The sequence below is a fragment of the Podarcis vaucheri genome (assembly GCF_965113315.1).
Source record: "Podarcis vaucheri genome assembly, chromosome: 6".
NCBI lineage: Eukaryota > Metazoa > Chordata > Lepidosauria > Squamata > Lacertidae > Podarcis > Podarcis vaucheri.
This window is the reverse complement of record NC_138764.1, coordinates 82,381,607-82,402,906: the sequence shown is the minus strand read 5'-3', so window position 1 is coordinate 82,402,906 and position 21,300 is coordinate 82,381,607. Positions and strand designations below refer to the sequence as shown.

The following is a 21,300-nucleotide window of genomic DNA, read 5'->3' as shown; positions in this document are numbered from 1 at the left end:
CTACTATTTGTGGTGACTGCTCAAAACTCACCGAAACAAATGCTTCAATATATATTGAACACATACATGCACATGCCTGATGCCAGTTGGAGCACAGAGGGCTCTCCACATGCACTCAGGAACCTTGTTTTCCTGTGTGGAGAGAGCACTTTGCTTATACATGTCTTCTTTGGTGATCACTCGTAGCCGAGTACAATTGTCTTCCATAAACACGGTTTTAACAGTGAGTCTGTAAGAGACTGTGGAGGCCAATTCTGGATCTACCTATCCTTCCACAGTGGGGACATTAGTTTCCAGGCGGGAGTTGATCACGGTTTGAAACATTGCATGAATGGGTGGCTCTTAGAGTCCTGCAGTTTCCCTTAGAGTTTCCACACTCTTTCCATGCATCCATATATTATGGAACACATAGAAAAACTGCCTTTACTCTGCAGTGTTTTCAAATTGGAACCATGGTGTCTTCAGTTCAAGCTGGCTATACACTCACTTGGGTTAAATTTGTCTCTGCTTTTTGTGTTTCTCCAGGAGCACTGAGGAACTCCACCCAGATGATAATACATGGATAAAAAGGTTTATTATGCAACCCAGTGCATCTTTAGGTTAACTTACTGTGGTTTGGTTGCTTGTTACATCTTCCAGAAAAACACCAAGAGCTGAACAATGAAGGTTTTGTGAGCAGAGAAAGAAAGAGAAGGAGACTTTCCCCCCTTTTAATTTTTAAAAATGCTTTAATAAACTAATGGCATAGAGGAACTCCAGGCACATTCCAGTGTCAGATTTGATGTGCGTACTGTTAGAATTTCTATGCAGAAAAAGAGAATCTGGCCTTTTGTGTGACTAAAGTAAGAGATTGGGAAGCCATCCCACATGAACAAGCTGAATAACACATTTGTTATATCTTCCCTATAGGCCAGGGAGATTATATAAAAGTAGTTTTAGGATTGTTTTAGGAAGCTCTGTCTGTGTGTTTGCGTGTCAATCTCTCTCTGTGTGTCAATCTGTCTCTGTGTGTGCTGGTTTGAGGGGAAACTCATCAAATAGCAGTTTTCACCCCTCAGTGAACTATAATTCCTAGCACCTTTAACAAACTACAGTTCCTATATGTGGTTTACGTACAACCCTAGGGCACTTCCACATTGTCCCTTTCTTGCAGGTGAGATTCAATTGCATTTTAGCAAATTAAAGCTATGAAGTGCAATGAACCCATGTCTCTTCCCCAAAATGGACTTTGCAATAAGAGAAGGATGGCGAAATACATTAGAAAGCGTTAAAGGCATTAAGAAAGGGAAGACAGAAATAATGCAATTTGAAAATGCACACTTCTTCCATTTCTCAGTTATATTAAGCAAAAGTTTAACAGTGGTACCTCAGGTTAAGAACTTAATTCATTCTGGAGGTCCGTTCTTAACCTGAAACTGTTCTTAACCTGAAGCACCACTTTAGTTAATGGGGCCTCCCGCTGCTGCCACGCCACCGCCACACGACTTCTGTTCTCATCCTGAAGTAAAGTTCTTAACCCGAGGTACTACTTTCTGGTTAGCAGAGTCGGTAACCTGAAGCGTTTGTAACCCGAAGTGTTTGTAATCTGAGGTGCCACTGTATTTGGAATTATTTGACACCCCTTTGCTGCTGAAATAATCAATTGGCATAAATTATATTTATATTGATTTTACCTTAGAAATGTTAATTTGTTTATCCATTGTGCAAAACTTGGTCATCACATCTTGAGAGGTATCCAAATGCTTAGTGAACAAAAAACAAAACAAAAAAACAACACTTTCCAAAATATTTACTCCATTAATGGCATTTAAAAGGGGGAAATAAGCATTAATTCATACTGTGAAGAAAATGTATTTGGTTTCATTTCTACCCCAGATGAAAACTGTTCTCCTTGTGGAGTTTCACTGTTCATTAATCTCCAGTTTTGACAGTGGATGTTATTACTACTGGGTACTACTAATTTGAGATACAAATTAGAAATAATCTGCTTGCGCCTTTAAAAGGACCGTAAGCAGCGCTTTTTGGCACCAGGATCTCTGTAGCTGAGGGAGGGATATGCACAGTTCACTTCGGATAGTTAGCAGGGTGCTGACAGCAACATGTTGGTACAAGACTTCTCTGTTCAGTTTTGTTTTTAATTAAAGGAGCACCGAGGTTTCCCGATCAGTCATAAAGCTCCCCTTCTCTAACAATGCAGCAGCTCATATAAAACCATATTGTATCATACTTGTAAAACTGCTAAAAGTGGTGGGAATTTATTTAAGGTAATAAATTGCTTATGGATGGTGAAATTTCAATTCATCATTGAATGGTGTATTATTATCACCACTATTAATGTACTTATGTTTTCATTGCCTTATACCAAAAGAACTCTTATGTCAAGAAGGCAACTTACATCAAGAAGTAATATAATTCAAAAATGTAAGTGAAAAATTAAAACACAATTGACAATAGACATACACCCATTCTAAATGCTGCTGCCAAGAAGCGGGGGTGTGGGGCAGGGATTAATATTGTCATTTAAGATAAAAGCCAGGTTCAAGATGCTTTTATTAATTTGCAAGGCCCAGAACAACATAGGACATGGGGGGACTACCTGAATCCTTCGGGACCACGTGAACCCTTATATCCCAGCTTGATCACTGACTGAGATCATCTGTAGAAGCAGTGCTGGTGCTCCCCCAGTTTGGTGAGGCTCATCTGACGTTGGCATGAAACCAAGCCTTCAGTGTCATCAGCCTTGACCTCTGGGATGCTCTCCCAATGAAGGTTCAGCAGACATCTTCTTCTGTAATTGTTAAATGTTTGCTGAACACTTTCTATGCTTTGAGGCTTATGCAGACAATTAAGAATAAGAATTTCTGGACTTCCGGAGGCGGCACGAAACAGCAATGGCGGTCCTCTTCATGCTCTGAAGAGGGGCTCCGCAGAAAAGGGTCGTGCGCTGCGGCACAGCGACGACCCATCAAGAAAAAACATGGGCAGAGTGAGCCCGTGGCCGTGGGACTCGGCGGGCACCAGAAGCGACCCCAGAAACGGAGAAGGAACCCCGTAAGGGGCTCCGGAACGTGAAAGGGGGAGCGGTGCTGTGAGTTCATCGCTCTTTCTGCGGAAGCGAAGCCGCACGGCTGCTGCTGATGAGCGCTGACCTTTCTTCTTGAAACATCAGGCTTCAAACTACATACTCGTGAGTAAGGATTAAATTTTCGGGACTAAAAGATTTAAAATTTGGCTGAAAACGGGAGACGCAAAACAGGAAGTCCGTCTTCCGACCGTGCCTTAAAGATCAAAAGCAAAGACTTTGACAAGCGGGAAGCGCTTTAAAAGGGATTACAAAGTTGGGACTATCGTGTATCGACGGAATTGGCTTTTAAGGGGAAAAAAAAGAGGCTTCTGTTTTTAAATTTATTGGATTTTAAATGGGACTTTCCTCCCTTTTGTGGATTACAAAGGATTAAGAAACCAAGCCTCGGACTGCCAGGAGATAAGAGAACTGTCAAATTGCGGAAACTGTATCTAAAATTTAAATTGTTACATTTGAGCGATACTGACAAGATACAATTAGGGAAACTGATTCTTGCACCTTTTTTGTGAGACTTTGTTTTAACTTGGGAAGAGCTCTGCATGTTAAAAAAGAGATTGAAGGACTTTTTGTAAACTGTTTGGGACTGCAGGAACTTTAATGGCGGATAAAATCCTTTCTTTCTTGTGAACTACAGTGGTACTCCCCCTAGTGGATTCTGGATTTATAATTGTCTGGGAACAACATTTTATTTTGACTCTCTGCTGCTCTGTTATTTACACTTTGGAACTGTTTTTCCCATGGGACAGCATATAATTTGACCTTGACACATAGACAGGTGTGGAATGAGTGGCCTAGGGAAAACAAGATCTGCAAAAACGAAAGCAAAACAAGCCCAACTTGTTCAAACAACCTTGACTTCCCAGTCACGTAGATCATCCGTCCCAGCTGTTTTGGGAGCACAAGAAGGGGAAGTTGAGCAGCCAGCATCAGAGGATATGGCTACAGGAGGATCTGAAACCTTTTTAAAACAAATTTTGGAACAATTAGCAATCTTGAACCAAAAGGTGGATGACCAATCGACAAAAATTGATCAAGCTACAACCTCTATTAGTAAACTGACTGACCAAGTTGCTCAACATACACAAGTAATTGGGAACCTCAAAGAAGCAACTCTAGAAAACCGTAAATTGGCTGAGGAAGCCAACCAAAAAGCAGAACAAGCAAATCAGAAGGTTGAGGCAATAAAAGGGGAGGTAAGGCCGCTACACAAGCAGATCAGTGAACAGCAGGCCTACCTGTCTATGGTGGAGCTGAGAAATCAGGAAAACAACCTGAGACTGAGAGCTATTCCAGAGCTTGAAGAGGAAGATCTGATTGGCTACCTGACAGCAGAATTTTCAAAGTTCTGGGGTATAGAAGAAGACAAAGACTTTAAAATTACAACTGCGTTCAGATTGGGAAGAGTCGTGAGGAGGGACAGATCCAGAGACTGTTTGATCATCCTGAGATCCAAGCAGGAGAGAGACAAAATATTAGGCCTTCATTTTAAGAAATCACTTGTTATTCAAGACAAAAGAGCAGAAATTTACAGAGATATACCAAAACAACTTTTGGACCTTAGAGCCACATACACAGACCTAGCAAGACTACTGAGAGACAACTCAATTCCTTATAGGTGGGAGTTCCCCCAAGGATTATCCTTTAACTTCAAAGGAAAGAAAGTTAAAATCAAAACAATAGAAGACCATCAGAAGTTCCTGAACGACCACGGAGAAGACCTTCAAAAGGGAGCAGCAGCATCTTGGCCACTGCCACCGCCTGGAATTGTACCGACACCTACACCCTCGGGATCAGAGGAAAAGGAAGACACTACCCTATAGGACCAACAGATTGATCCAGGATGTCTCTGCAGCTGCTCAGTTGGAACATTAATGGCGGAAATTCTCTGGAAAAAAGAAGAAGAATCTTTCATATATTGAAAAAAGAACAATTGGACATTATCTGCTTTGAGGCTTATGCAGACAATTAAGAATAAGAATTTCTGTAACCAGTTAGCTGCTGGTTTGTGTGTGTGTGCTTTAATTTTGTGTGCATGTTGTAAACCACTTTGGGTTTTTTAATTAAAAAAACCCTGCAATAGCTAAGTATTTTTTTAATATGTATTAAAAATGTGCAGAGCAATTGAAAGGCAATGAAAGTGGTAGAATACAAGATGGGATAACTACCCAATTCCAGGCCCTGCTGATCTCATGCTGGCCACGATATACAGTTGTGGGTGGGGAGCGGGTAGGCAGCTAGAGAGAAAGTAAGTTCACCAGCTACAGTGCAGTCATTCTCTGTCCCCACTCGCCCCTATACTGGGAATTATGTTGGGAGAACAAGAAACTTTGCTATCTTCTGCCATCTAGCACATCCTTCCTATGACCCATGGAGCAGTATAGGATTGTGCCCTAAAACTGTATTCTTAGCACATATTCTGAAAGTATTCCAAATACAGGGTCTATGTATTGTTACATAGCACCCCACTCTCCAAGTGGCGTACGATTTCAGAGATTCCAGCTGCTTACCCAAGGCTTGTGAGGAACAGTAGAGACTGTAGTGTCTTTATGATATATGGTTTATTTACACACACACACACACACACACACACACACACACATATAACCTGAGCCTACAATGGGGGAGTTCACAGCATATGAGAGTCTTGCTTCTCCCATACCCACATTCTTGGATTCAAGCCAGCATGGCTCTCTCTGCTTGCTGATTTCCTTCTAGGTCACATCACCATCATTTTCAATTCTAAACTCTGGCTTTGTCTTCCAAACTATCTCTATCTTGAGGGATGAGCCCCACCCATTTGTCATCTCTGACAGAGGCCCCTCCCTTTGTTCTCTTCATGGCCCATCACCCAGGCGATCACCTCAGATGGATCCAACAAGTGTTAAAATATAAAACAGACTAGGTGACAGAAAGGCAGGGGTAATCTCATACATTTTCTGAGAAAAAATGTCTTGCATGTCGAGGTCCCCAATCCACCCCCAAAATAACTCACAACGGACACGTAATTTTTGTTTAAGATTTTTGGCATGATTTTGGCCACAACTTTATTAAAATACAAACCGTGAGTGGTTGTTTAGGCATTGGTTACGACTATCTGTCCCCCCGCCTGGGGACAGAACTGACTTCCGAGCACCACCGAAAGACAGTGCGGGGGAAACAAGTTGGGGAAAAATGGAGCTGAGTCACAGACCCTCAATTCTCACCCGCCTGCTCCCCGAAGGCTTGCCGGCCCTAGTCCCATTCCAGGGATTGGACGAAAAGATGGCAAGCCCCAGGATTCCTTTAACAGAATTCCCTTTCCGCAGCAACCATGGAGGGGCAGGCCCAGCCTATCCTAACCCCTCCATGGAGGGGCAGGCCCAGCCTATCCTAACCCCTCCTCCACCAATTTATAACCAATGCCTAACCACAACCTTACAAGTTGTGACGATTTGCTACGCAGTAGGCAAAAACCACCCAGCCGGCCAATTTGCCAGATGGAAAAATTCCTACCAGGCCCCTGCTCAAAGGCAGACGACCCCATGACAGGCATAGCAAGGTCAATGCAACAACCCCTTACTCTAGGGCGGGTGGGCGGGTGATCCGTTGCACACAGCAAAAGAGAAAGCACAAGGCTGTGTGCAGAGTATTAAAACCTTTTACCCCTCCCACCAAAATTGCAACATAACTTTTGCCCCAGCAACTCAGCAATCCAATCACTGCCCCCTGGCCATTTTGGAGAACTTACCCAGCAACCAAGGGGGTGGCTCAGTAGACCCCACCACAACACGTGCTCTCCCTGAAGGAGAACATGCTTTCTGAGAATTTTCAGCTGATATCTACTCTTAAGCAGTGCTCACTTAAGGCAGTCGTGATTTGGCCTACTCAGAAAGAAGTCCTATTGAATTCAATGTGGCTTGCTCTGAGGCAAATGAGATTGGGGTTGCAGCTTTAGGGAAACAAGGCTCAATCAGGAATGTGGGTTTAGTACAAACTGAGCAGACCATTGAATTTATTCGCTAAAGATATTGCTCTCATGTAGTCCTTTTGTTGCCTTATTGTTCATAACTTGCAACAGTCTTTTTGTTATAATTTTGTTTCTATTGTTATTAGTCAATTTGGGGATACTTGATGGACAGAAACATGGGATATAAATATTTAAAAGCAGGGAATGAATAACAAATGAACTTGCCTTCCTCTGCTAGTCATGTTAGGCCATCTGAAAAAGCCAATGTTGGTTAGCTGATCTTCAAAGCATTGTGGCCATCTATCTTATTTACTCAGGCTTTTCCTGTAAATGTTGCCAAGGGGAATTGAGTTACAGACAGGAGAAGCTTATTTATCTATTCTTTACATCTCTTAAAATGTGTGATATTCTTTAAACATTTGTAACTCCCCTTGGTGCACAGGAGAAAATGGAGTGTGTGGGGAGAACAAATGACAATATAAAGCAAATAATTTTCAGGTCATTCAAACATTGCGGTTTCCTTTTGTACTCTTATCATGCTCCTCTTTGAGTATGTGATTTGTTTGCAATTTGGGAAAGAAAGTGGTGTATTATTTTTCCAGTTTTAATGGTACCATCATTGTTATGGTTTAATTAATTCATTTATGAATAGTTTTGTAAAAGGTGTCTTGGAATGTTTTATAGTATAATAAAGAATATATTAAACAAATTTCACCAGCTGGTGTCCCCACCCCCAACCCTCTGCACCCAGCCAGTCCATGACATCAGGCTATGATAGTCTAAAAATGTCTGTAGCTGATTTACTGACTGAAGGTCATAAAAGTACTCCAAGCTACTGAGGTCACCTGGCCTCTAATAATGCAGCTGGATACGCGAGTACATGTGGTTTGTCACATCAATGCAGGCACCTTCCCCCACATCATTAGGCCACATTAACTCAAACTTAGAATCATAGAATCATAGAGTTGGAAGAGACCACAAGGGCCATCGAGTCCAACCCCCTGCCAAGCAGGAAACACCATTAGAGCACTCCTGACATATGGTTGTCAAGCCTCTGCTTAAAGACCTCCAAAGTAGGAGACTCCACCACACTCCTTGGCAGCAAATTCCACTGTCGAACAGCTCTTACTGTCAGGAATTTCTTCCTAATGTTTAGGTGGAATCTTCTTTCTTGTAGTTTGGATCCATTGCTCTGTGTCCGCTTCTCTGGAGCAGCAGAAAACAACCGTTCTCCCTCCTCTATGTGACATCCTTTTATATATTTGAACATGGCTATCATATCACCCCTTAACCTCCTCTTCTCCAGGCTAAACATGCCCAGCTCCCTTAGCCGTTCCTCATAAGGCATCGTTTCCAGGCCTTTGACCATTTTGGTTGCCCTCCTCTGGACACATTCCAGTTTGTCAGTGTCCTTCTTGAATTGTGGTGCCCAGAACTGGACACAGTACTCCAGGTGAGGTCTGACCAGAGCAGAATACAGTGACACTATTACTTCCCTTGATCTAGATGCTATACTCCTATTGATGCAGCCCAGAATTGCATTGGCTTTTTTAGCTGTCGCGTCACACTGTTGGCTCATGTCAAGTTTGTGGTCAACCAAGACTCCTAGATCCTTTTCACATGTACTGCTCTCAAGCCAGGTGTCCCCCATCTTGTATTTGTGCCTCTCATTTTTTTTTGCCCAAGTGCAATACTTTACATTTCTCCCTGTTAAAATTCATCTTGTTTGTTTTTGCCCAGTTCTCTAATCTGTCAAGGTCATTTGCTATCATGCAAATGTTCCAGTTCTTAAAAAATAATAATCTTAGGATTTAGCTGTTTCCTATGGGTATATGTGAGAGGAGGGATATATGGGGTGTTAGGGGAGGGGAGGTACCTTTGGTGTAAAAGGTAAAGGTAAAGGGACCCCTGACAATTAAGTCCAGTTGCGAACGACTCTGGGGCTGTGGCACTCATCTCGCTTTAAAGGCTGAGGGAGCCAGTGTTTGTCTGCTTCCGCAGACAGTTTTTCCAGGTCATGTGGCCAGCATGACTAAGCCGCTTCTGGCGAAACCAGAGCAGCACACGGAAATGCAGTTTACCTGCCCGCTGGAGCAGTACCTATTTATCTACTTGCACTGTACTTTCGAACTGCTAGGTTGGCAGGAGCCGGAACCGAGCAACGGGAGCTCACCCTGTTGCAAGGATTCGAACCGCTGACCTTCTGATCAGCAAGCCCAAGCGACACAGTGGTTTAACCCGCAGCGCCACCCAACTTTGGTCCCTACCCTTCACTCAGCTCTCATCTGCAGGTCCTATGTATCCCATTAGATCACGACCTCTAGTAGCTTTTCGGCTTATACGACTACTCATATTTACTAGTAACTTTTGCTTTATTATACAAACAGCTTGCTAGCCTTGGATATTCATTCATTCATTCATTATTATGGCAGTGAGATTTGAGCTTAGAGCATTTTAACACATACAAACAGGAAATCTATGTAGTGCATTATCATGCTGAGTGTGAGAGACTGGTAGCACCTGGCAATGGCAGCAGGCCTGGCCTAACTGGGGTAAACTGGAAGTGACTTTGTTTGGTGAGGGCAGATGACTTGGGATCTATTGCCTTCCTTGCCAGTGAATAAAGAAGTCCTAATCTGGGGTTTAGGATGTGGATTCGACTCCTGTTTCCAAGTATACAATATACGATATATCTTTATTATCATTGTCTCATGCAGGACAATGAAATTGAAAAACTACATAAAACTACATTAAAACTACATAAAACTACTACAGAACTACATAAAACATTCAAAACCCCCTAAAAACTCTAAAACCCTATTTTAAAATACACTATACTATAGAAACCGCTTATGCTGTGTTTAGAACCAGAATTGCATTTGCATAGAAACTGTTTCTCAGGCGGCTAGTCCTGGCCTTTATAACCCTATATAGCCTTCAAGGGAAGATTTCAAACACTAAAGGAGACAAGGAGGAAGAAATGCCTGGGTCATTTTACCCTACGGTATGTCAGGAGTAGGAGGCAACAGAAACAAGGTAGTGGTGATCATATAAAGGGACTTCAGAGTGGAGGAGGGTGTGCATGGTGATTCATACTAAAGATGCAAATTGTGTGCTGAGCTCCCAACGTTCATATGCAAACAAGGGACTCACCAGTCCTCTTGTGGAGTTAAAGATGGGATTGGTGCTGTAATATCCAGCTTGCAATAAGTATATAGGCCAGATATCAATGCTCTGAACCGTGCACACCAAATTTCCCTTTTGAATTATAATGCAAAATGCAATTGTTTGCAGTCCCTTGGAGTTCATTATTGGATTGTGTTCTACTTTATGGGACTGAATTAATTAGCTGTGGCCTTATGCAACAAGATGTAGTGTACACACGGAGCATGCTTTGATGTGGTATAGTTGCCTTATCCCCAACCCCTTCCTGGGCTATGCTGAGGGAGATGTTTCCTGGCTTCCTGATGGACTAAATAGTATTTATTGCCACTTAGAACATGTTAATGATTTGCCTCATCGAAATTCTGTTATCTCTCAAAGTTGCCTTTCCTGTGCAGACTTCCTAGTTGCAAGATAAAAGAGCTACTGATCATCAGGACTACAAAAAGATGACTAGGCTTTCTCCTACTGAATGAATTTGGCTTGCACAAATGACCATAGTTCAATGGGAGAGAGGCAATAGTGAGCTAGATGGACCAACAAACTGACTCAGCGCAAGGCAGGTTCCTATGTTTCCATGACTCATTGTCATGTGCTGATTAATTCACCCCCACTCACCCACTTTTGCTGCAAATACGAAGATTGAGATAGCTGAGGGTTAAGTAGCCATTTTAGTAGCAACAAAAATATTTTGACAGGACATTAAATAGACTTCAGAGAGGGATAATTTATTCCCTTTTAACAGCCTTTGTGGATGAAGACCTTCATTATGCTTTCAGGTTTTGTTCAAAAGAGTCTCCTCTTCCTAGGGTATAAGCGGGCAACAAGAACCAGCAAGCCTGGCCTGACAGTGACGTTAACCACAGCTGGGGAGACATGAACTGCAGCTAAGAGAGTTGCCTTCCAGATGCACGAAAGCACAGAAGTTGTGTCTTTCTGCAGACACCTGACAAGCATGATTATGTCCTCCCCCTACCACCTCACTTTAACCTCCCTCCAGGTGAAACTCTGATTCAGCATCTTAAGCAAAGTCAGAGAGAACCTTGCCCGCCAGTCTGGGAGTCTTGTTGTCTCTTTTTTCTCAAGACTCTACATGCAGAACTTAGACGGCCCCAGAGGGTAGGTTCTTCAGCTAAAGAACAGTGCAGTGGCTCACTTGAGAAAAAGGGAGCCGAAGTTGCTGGAGCTGTTTAGACTTGTAGGGAATCCAAGGAGAGTGTCAGAGTCATTCTTTGCTTTGTCACCCAGACAGGACTCCCCTGTCAAGGTTGCTGAGACAGTTGATTTATATTAATTCCCATCATTGCTATATATCCTTTAAGGAGACTGCAATTTAAGAATGGCGGAGGGGCAGTTGTCCTATGTTTCAAGGCGGATGTTTCGGGACTACCTCCAGATGTTTTGGGACTACAACTCCCACCATCCCTAGCTAACAGGACCAGCGGTCAGGGATGATGGGAGGTGTAGTCCCAAAACATCTGGAGGGCCAAGTTTGCCTATGCATATGTGATCATAAGTACTTACATTCTACACTCACTGATCCTACATACCAAGGACCTAGCTAGATGTGACATTAATTATATGATTAGTAATCATGCTGTCTGTTTATAAAAAGTAAGTAGCTGTGGCGTGTGGAAGCTATGCAGGTAGCAGCAAGCAGAGGTGTGATGGCCTGGGATTCCGATTCAGAGGCTAAACCGGAGGAATCCCAGCCTGCACAGGAGTCCCCGCCTCCAGGGCTGGCTGAACTGGGGCAGGGCCTTGAGTCTGAAGCGCCTGCACCTGTGCCGGATCCTCCTGTGCAGGCACCAGGTGAATCCACTCTGGCTCCGGAGGTGGTTGAGGACTCAGTGCCTACAGGTGAGTCTCCTCCTGGGTCCATTAGCTCTTCAGCCTCTCCTGAACTTCAGAGGCTCAGGGCAGAGATGCGAAGGGAACTGGTTTCTCCCAGGAGGAGTGCTCGCCTTAAGGCCAGGGGAGGCGGGTCTCCTGGGGGCCAGGACCGCCCCTGGCCTCAGAGAAGATAAAGGCCAGTCAGCCCGGTCCCAGGTTGCAGGAGCAACGTCGTCCTACCCGGACCCAGACCTGACCTTCCAGTGTTCCTGTTCCCCGCCCGGCTTCCTGCTTCTGACCTTCCAGTGTTCCTGTCCCCACCCGGCTTCCTGCTTTGGACCTCGCCTCGCTCCTTGTGAACTGTTTCCAGGCTAGTGACTCAGGACAGATCTTTGACTACGATAACGGTACCCTTCCCCCCGGGACCAGCACAAGAGGAGGGAACTAAAGTATTTGGTAACAGAAATGCATCTGATTGGCTTCAGAGGTCCTGCCTCCATACATCCATGCATCAGATCAGGTGTTCAGGGACAAGAGAGGGCCCTTTGAACAGTGGCATCATGCCTCAGCTCACTCACAGCTCAGGTACCCCAGGCTCCCTCTCTTCCCATCTTTTGATGGATGGTAAAAGTGGGTGGTGCTCTGGGTTAAACCACAGATCCTAGGGCTTGCCAATCAGAAGGTCGGCGGTTCGAATCCCTGCGACAGGGTGAGCTCCCGTTGCTCGGTCCCTGCTCCTGCCAACCTAGCTCTTCAAAAGCACGAAGTGCAAATAGATAAATAGGTACCTCTCCGGCAGGAAGGTAAACGGTGTTTCCGTGCACTGCTCTGGTTCTCCAGAAGCGGCTTAGTCATGCTGCCCACGTGACCCGGAAGCTGTACACCGGCTCCCTTGGCCAGTAAAGCCAGATGAGCGCTGCAACCCCAGAGTCATCCACGACTGGACCTAATGGTCAGGGGTCCCTTTACCCATTACCTTTAAAAGCACTTAAAGAATGGACTAGCTTTCAGTCAGTAAAAAATTGTTTTATTGTGTTGTTGAAGTCTTTGTTAATAATGCAACCTTTTGAGTTAGTGGTAGCTCATGACACTCTGGGTTTGAGTCCCCCGTTGGGCACAAGGTTCCTACACTGCAGGGGGTTGGACTAGATGACCCTCATGGTGCCGTCCAACTCTATGATTCCTGTTCTATTGCCCTATTTTTGTTGCTTTTATATTTCATTTCATTTTTATTGTATGTCTTAGTGGCAAAAGAGAGAGTTTAATGATAAAATCAAATAAACTAAATTAAACACTGCTTTTGTTCTGTTGGCAGACTTGTTGAGCAAACGTTATTTGGGATGGAACCTCCTGGTTAAAGGCCAGCCTTTCCTAGCCTTTCTGCAGGTCAGCTTTGGATCAAGCTGCTAGCAACATGAATCAAACACCTCCTGATAACTGATTGGTTTATTAGAACAGAATCTATGAGTCTGTAATGTACACTGTACAGCATCATGAGAAAGCACCATGCCTTGCCCTCAAGGTATTTTGATCATTGTAGATGATAAGCAAACATATTTGGGGAGAGCATAAGGAAACAATAGTGAGAAGATGCCGATTCACAGACCTGATGTCTGAAGATTATCAGTTTTATGAGAGTCCTTGGAACAGATGAAAGTAGCTTTCGTCCTCTATTATTTTCTCATTGCTTTCCTACAGTTTTGGACCTAACAGGTGCTGCAACATTAGCATTTGAAGGCGAGATTGGTCTGTGCTCAGACAATCATTTTCCTCCATGAATGTCTGGTACTGCCTTCTGGAACCTTTGCAAAGTGATGGTTGTCATAAGCCTCCATGTCCTTTCACACATGTCCTGCCCTTCTTAAATATCAGCATTACACCTGCTGTTCATACTGAGGCCGACAGATTAATCCAAGAGCCACTAAAGGACTTAAGTCCTCATCCAAGTCCATTTCTATGTGCTTCCAGCCATACTTTGCTTTCACTTGTAAAAATATATCACCATAATCCAAATACAATAAAAATATAGAAAATGCAAACACAAATGTACAATCAATAAATGCAATAACCCAGCAAATAAATGCAATACAGTAGGAAAACCAGGTGCACCACCAATCAGACAGTAGGCATTTATGCTTGTTAAAATTAAATCCTCCTAATGTTCAACCCAAATCTACCCTCCTCCATAGCATCATTTGTTTTGTGCATATCTGGCTCACATCTTTATAGATTCTTTCAGCTTCGTTTGGAGTCAGACGCTATACAAAGATCCATAACTGACTGAGGGTTCCATTGGGTTTTCTGTTACTGTCAGTCAGGAGTGTCTCTTCAAACAAACCCTGTCAACCAATTTACATATGTATGCATCTAATATTCAAGCACACACAATCAATATTCCAGACAATGTACTTTCTCACTCCACCCTTATTCCCTCCCTGCCTTCCTTTTGTTGCATGTCTTAATACATCTTGTTTCAGCATGCTCACTTCATGCTTTCACTGTCTGATTCCTTGCTGTGTAGCCTATCCAACTAATTATTTTCAATTTATTGGCTAACTCTCTACAGGGAGATTAATGGGTTAGTCAACTCTGGCAGCCAGTATACAGTGTGAACAGCTGTAGAGCTTCAGCAAAGGTATGTGTGTGAAAGGGAGGATGCTGGGATCACATTTCAGGTGTTACCTTTGTGAAAAACCAAAGGTTTCCTCTCTTCTCTGTGGTTGTGCACAGATTTAGCCTGTAAAGTAAAAAAACTTTGCTGTTAGCCCTATAGTGTTATGAGGCCAAATTCAGCATGAGAAGTCTGATAACTATGGAGAAGTAATGGAAGAGGAGAGCAACACTGGCACATGGGGTGGCACTCCCCCCCCCTGCTCTCCTACTTCTAAATTATAGCCAGCTATCCTATAAAAGTTCCATACAAGCAATGAGAGTAATAAAATCGACTAGCCCTTATTCTGATAGGATCTATACTAGTTAATGTCACTCCTAAAGAAAACTCTCTCTGTGTGTGTTTGTGTGTGTTTGTGTTTAGGACTGCAGAAATCTCTGCTGTATGTGGATGTGCTCATCATTTCATGTAGAAGAAGAGGAGTTTGCATTTGATATCCTGCTTTATCACTACCCGAAGGAGTCTCGAAGTGGCTAACATTCTCCTTTCCCTTCCTCCCCCACAACAAACACTCTGTGAGGTGAGTGGGGCTGAGAGACTTCAGAGAAGTGTGACTAGCCCAAGGTCACCCAGCACCTGCATGTGGAGGAGCGGGGAAGCGAACCCGGTTCACCAGATTACGAGTCTACAGCTCTTAACCCCCACCCACCCAAAAATTGCACAGCACCAGAGAGAGGGAAGGTGCATTACTCAGAGTGGCTATTGGGGGGGGGGAGATCCTCGTGAAAATCATACTGAAATGTTTGCATGACTGTATCAGCCCTGCTGATCACACATCTGGCAACGCAAGCCTACGATGTGTCTCAAGGGGACTTTCTCCATACCTTTTAAAAGAGAACACTTATCTCTGCAAAGCTTATACAAATCCATGGGGCGTCAAACTCTGTCAACATATAATTATATTTCATGGTTGGAAACAAGCCCATAATGCTTTTGTTAACATGTGTCCCTGGAATTTCTCTTTAAAGAAAGAGGTGCAGTTGCATTTGTTAATTGGTTTTGTACAACTGTTAGGAACATAAACCCAGAAAGTCACAACAGTCACAGTCACCAGCTGTGGCCATCCAATGATGATGATTTAGGACTCAGCTAGACTGGTAAAGAAAAAGTGAATTATATGCTTTGTATGTGCAATATAACTTTGTGCCGCCAGACAGCGCTGTGGAGTCCCGTTTGTCTCTACCTGTTTTCCCTGTTTAAATTTACAACACGTTTAACTGAAATGCTTCTTTGATGTGTCTAGATCTAGCCTCAGAAGCAGGGCATCCTGGAGTAATTCCTTCCATCCCAGGGGTATGCAACCTAAGGCCTGGGGGTCGGATGTGGCCCAATCGCCTTCTCAATCCGGCCCATGGATGGTCTGGGAATCAGCGTGTTTTTACATGAGTAGAATGTGTCCTTTTATTTAAAATGTATCTCTGGGTTATTTGTGGGGCATAAGAATTTGTTCATTCCCCCCCCAAAAAAAATAGTCTGGCCCCCCACAAGGTCTGAAGGGCGGTGGACCGACCCATGGCTGAAAAAGGTTGCTGACCCCTGTTCCATCCTCTGTAAAAAGATAACAAGCAGAGGAGTGAGTAGAAGTTGGAACAAGCTACAGGTGCTGTCTGGTGGTGATTGTAGTTAGCACTCAGTACTCATTGTCCTTTGTTTAAAATGGTTCGTGGCAATAAAACTGAAACATCCTGTTAGGATGTTAATGGGTAAGCACGGGCTAAGGCAGTGTGGGCAGGAAGGCATGCAAGCATCTGGTTTGAATAGCGAAACTTTATGCAATAGCAGCTGGCTTTGGGCACTTCCCTTTTCCCCTTTTCTTCCTCCACCCCTTCTTCACTTTTGCAAATTGAATGCCCTTGAGCATCTGAATTTCCAAGGAAGACTCGAACGGAGACTACTGAAAAGGACCGGCTCGCTGCAGTTCCAGTAGCCACTATTTCGAGTTGAAATTGCTCTGGATTGCAGAAGACATTGTTGCAGTAAAAGGTCAAATGTCTCCTGGAACGTTTGAGAGGCGAGAGATCTGGGGCCCTGCCACGCTTCAAATGTGAAAGCAACATGAGAAAAGACATTCAGCTGAGTGCCTTTGGAGGATGCAAATTCCTGTGTGCCATTTAGCCATGCGACCTGCGAGGGAGGAGAAATGGGCAGATGAAGAAATAATATTTTCTCTGAAAATTCCCTGCCTCTAAGCTATTTCCTGATGGCTTCCTAACGGGAAGGGGTGGAGGAGGCTGTGGCACTGGATGCAAGTTTGTGTGTGTTCCTTGGGGTACTCCATTCCGAGAGCCTGGAAGTTAACACCGTGGTTTCTCCCCTCTCTCCTCCTGAGATGAGGATCATTTTTAAGTGTTACTTGAACTGGAAGACAGCTCAGGGAGTGAAATAAACACCTGACTGTTAAATGTTAAAGGTTTGCTCAACTAAAAATAAAAGTAGTTCTGGTTTCCTCTGCGAAGCTGTAGAATTACTTGAGGCAGTATGAATTGGGATGGAGGCTTGAAAGGTTAAAGCATTCTTCAAGTGATTCTTGAAGAAGTTCAGCTTGCATCCTATGAGAGTCAACTGAATAGTTAAAAGACACCAGGAGGACTACCAGACCATGGTCACTTGTTCATTATATCCCAGGATTTTATTCATTATTGCATTTCTATCCCACCTTTTTCTCGAAGGAACTCAAGGTGGCAGGGATGCCGACTTGCTCCCACTTATATCCCCCAAAGATTGCCCTCCGCATGTCCCACCCTGTGCATGCCAGGTGGTGTCATGTGACACATCATGTGACCAGGCCCCTCAATGTGGGGAGCAAGTTGACACCCCTGGCGCCTTGAGTTCCCTAGAGAAAAAGGTGGGCTAGAAATGCAATAATAAATAAAATACTGGGATATAATGAACAAGTGCCCATGGTCTGAACAGCAGCAAGTAATTTCTCAAGTGACTCATGTTCCATGAAAGAGTTCTTTAGGATGTTCAGAACCTAGCACGGTGCAAAAACTTCTGGTAGCAATTGCAACTCTCTCACCACATTCAATGAAAACTGATTGTGTCCCTGCATGGGTTAAAGAGGAGGCCCTTGGGACAAGGAGTGAGACTCCTGGAGGAGAAGGGAAGAGGCTGCTGCCAGGTGAGCTAATGCCCAAAGCCACAGTGAATTGAAAGAGGAGTGCTGCAAGCTGCAGCCCAAGCAGGAGCATGCTAAGGCAAAGTATGACTTGGGAGTGGAGGAAATCTGGGGCATGGTTGTGCAAGGACTACCGGGATGTTGGCATTCAGAGCTCTGAGTAGCAAGGACTTGTAGGGAATAGGCTGCAGAATGAGATAACCAGTAAACTGGAAACTCTCAACACTCCCCTTAATAAATGCAACTATTGTACCCGAGCCAAGAGTGTGCGTGTCTTTCTTCCTGTTGAGTGAGCCCAGTCTTAGCACTGAAATAAGTGTACATTTCCTCTCCTGTTTATCTCTGCATCCATTGCCTTCCCTTTCATTTGTTGTCTCCTCTCTACAATTTAAATCAGGGGCAGGGAACCTGTGGTTCTCAGAGTTCCTTCATTCCTGAGCACTTGCTGCAGCTGGGGATGTATGAAAGTGCCTCAATTTGTTCCAACAATCATTTGCAGTTGAAACTGATATTTTCCATTCCACTGCAATGATGCTGCTGTTTTGAATAATTGCACTGGCTGCCAACAATAATTTTAAAACAAACATTTAGAGGATGGCTAGATGATAAAAACAAAGAGAATTTTGTCCAGGTGGTTCTCCCACTTTGACAAAGAGGCTTGGACTTTAACTGGGGAGTACAGATGAAGTCCACAGGTAACAAAAATGACCACTTTCCATGATAAAAAACCATCAATGAACAATTAATGCATCAATGAACTGCTTGTGTCAACTGAATATGTAAATACAACTATTTATGTATAATGCACACATTAAATAATTAAAAAACACCTTTGTGGTAGAGAACTGAGAGAAAAACCATCTTCAACAGGAGTCTGTGCCAAGATGTGAGCCAAATGGGCAGATGAAGAAAATCATCCTGATATTTTCCAAAGATTCCTACAGCATCCTTAGCTGGGACTATGAGAACTCAAGGGTCTGGTAATTATCTGGAAGAAAGGCCATTTCTAATCTCAGTTTTGGCAAACTCCACCAGTCAAGAACATGTTTGCTTATATCTTCTAAAACACCATGCACTTTGATGTGCTACAAAAATAATTAAGGTTTGTAAGAAAATGCAGAGCTATGGCAGTGGCATCATTGAAAAGCCTGAGTCTACAAGCACAAGTAGGAATGTTTGTGTGTGAAGGAGGGAGGGAGAGAGAGAAAAAGCCCTTCCTTTTTATTTAAAAGTTAATAGACTCTAGGCTGGCAGAGGTCCATAGTATGTTCAAGAGCATGTTATAGCTGCTAGCTATGTCATCTAGGTACTGGGAAACATCAGCCTGTTAATCAATGCTAAGAGCCCAGTTCTGCAATTCACAGCAAGAAAAGAACATGACTATGCTGATATCTGCACCTCCTGTCAGTAGGCTATTAACTCGTGTAACCTTTGCAATGTAGTCTGCAGACTGGAAAAAGGTGGAACTAATGGAAGGCCTAGCCATCTGTCTCTGCTCAGGTCAGTTGCTTGTTCTGATTGCTTAGCATCTTGTGGCAAAGTCCGTGCACACATTTTATCAACTGGAGCACACTCAACAGGCTGAAAATCATGCACCCTTATCAGGATGACATTACTACAGATGAATTAGCACCTTATGGTAAAGCCTTAAAAAAACTCCCTCTTGCAGATGGGGATAAAAGCTCCGAAGAGGGGCTCTTGCTGCTGATCAACGCTGGTGATAAGCACATCAATGGATTTGATAGACTAAGCTAGATTAGAGCAAAACTGTTCTTGTTAGCATTTGAAGCCGACCTGTTGTTAACCAGATTGTACCCGAAAGGTACAAGAAAGCCTGGTCCCATTGAGGAAAGTTAAATGAGGGCCACCTGTGCTCAGTGAGATTTCAACCTACTCCTGTCTCTCAACCTACTTCTATTGTCTCTGCTTTCTGTGAAAGCAAATCTTCCCCAGGGAAAGCCAATTCTGTAGGCAATTTTCCAAGACTATTTGGCATAATTGGCGGCAAGCATGAAAGACGGTTATCTGGATAACTCAAACCGAGTTTGGAAAAAGACATGGCTGAACTTGCTTTAGGGATATACTTTGGCTACATCAGTTTTATTGCTCCTTGTATAAATGTCACACGCAATTTGCCTCAAAGCAAGAAAACAAAAACACAAAAGCGGCCGAAATATTGGAAATATTGCTCATCTGCATATTGGGCCACAAATACAAGCATCAACACAGATTAGGTGACATATCAAGAGAAGGCACATCCCATTCATAAAAAGTTAGCTGTGTTACGCCAACATTACAATAGCATGGCCAGAGATGCTCCTGCACCTCTAATAGTTCTACTGAAATTCCCTCTTTTCCACAACTACTAAATATGTGGGAGACTTCTCCTCCTTTGATTCTGTCCACTCTACATTGCAGACAATTAATGGGGGGTGAACGTTTCTAGCTTTATGGTAAAAAAAGAAACTCTCATGGATGAAGGACAGATTTCTGCTCAACGGGGTTGCCAAATTGTCAACAGTACCTATGAATTTAATAGTTACTTGATGCATGGCTATTAGAGTTGTTCTCACAGCTGAAGCAAGGGAGGAAAGGGTTAAATCCCCCTAATTCCTGCCAATCAGCTGATTCTATTTGCATAAAACCTGCAAATTAAATGCAAATATGCATTTCATGTAACATCTAGTGTGGCCCTTAGTGCTGAAGAGAAACAGAAAAGTTTATAAGTCTAGGGAAGCATCCTTTTCTCCCCTCTCATTTGCAAACCGTTGGAGGAATTGCAATACTGTGTGAGAGAAATTGGCCAGTCCTGTAAAGTAGTGACTCTTGGATCAATACATTTAATTTAAAGCCTCTTTTTATAGAGCACTTCCTTTTTGATTGTAGCATACTGTGATCAAGATTGTGTAGGTCAATGGAGCAGGAATAGGGAGTCTGGGATTATCCAAATGTTGTTGGATGATGACTTCCCTCCTTCCTAACTGTAGGGCTGATGAGAGCTGGAGTCTATGGATAAGCGGATACAGTGGTACCTTGGGTAAAGTACTTAATTCGTTCCGGAGGTCCGTACTTAACCTGAAACTGTTCTTAACCTGAAGCACCACTTTAGCTAATGGGGCCTCCAGCTGCCGCTGCACTGCCAGAGCATGATTTCTGTTCTCATCCTGAAGCAAAGTTCTTAACCCGAGGTAATATTTCAGGGTTAGTGGAGTCTGTAACCTGAAGTGTATGTAACCTGAAGTGTATGTAACCCGAGGTACCACTGTATGTTGATTTTGATTTCTCGGATTCTCATTTTCCTAATCTTATGTTAACTTCTTCACATTTTTACATCAGTTTGCAATTTTTTAAAAAAAAGTTCTTCTGAAAATTCACCAGGATTTTTGTGTGAATTTATCCTAATATAAATTCAACGTATGAATTTTTCCTAATATAGACATTTTTGTAAAGCAATTTTCTCAACTATAACATGGTGTTATATGCTG

General features: G+C 43.4%; 1 long non-coding RNA gene across 3 annotated transcripts in view; it reads left to right on the top strand.

The window, feature by feature from the left end:
- The window catches only part of LOC309534408, a 32,636-nt gene extending 14,564 nt beyond the window's left edge, over positions 1-18,072 (top strand). For 2 of the 3 annotated variants that reach the window (XR_014220691.1, XR_014220692.1), the window contains 2 exons: positions 13,342-14,661; positions 15,061-18,072. This is a non-coding gene — a long non-coding RNA (uncharacterized lncRNA). The remainder of the gene's footprint in view (positions 1-13,341; positions 14,662-15,060) is intronic. The other variant, XR_014220690.1, reaches the window with a different exon arrangement.
- The last annotated feature ends 3,228 nt before the right edge of the window (positions 18,073-21,300 follow it).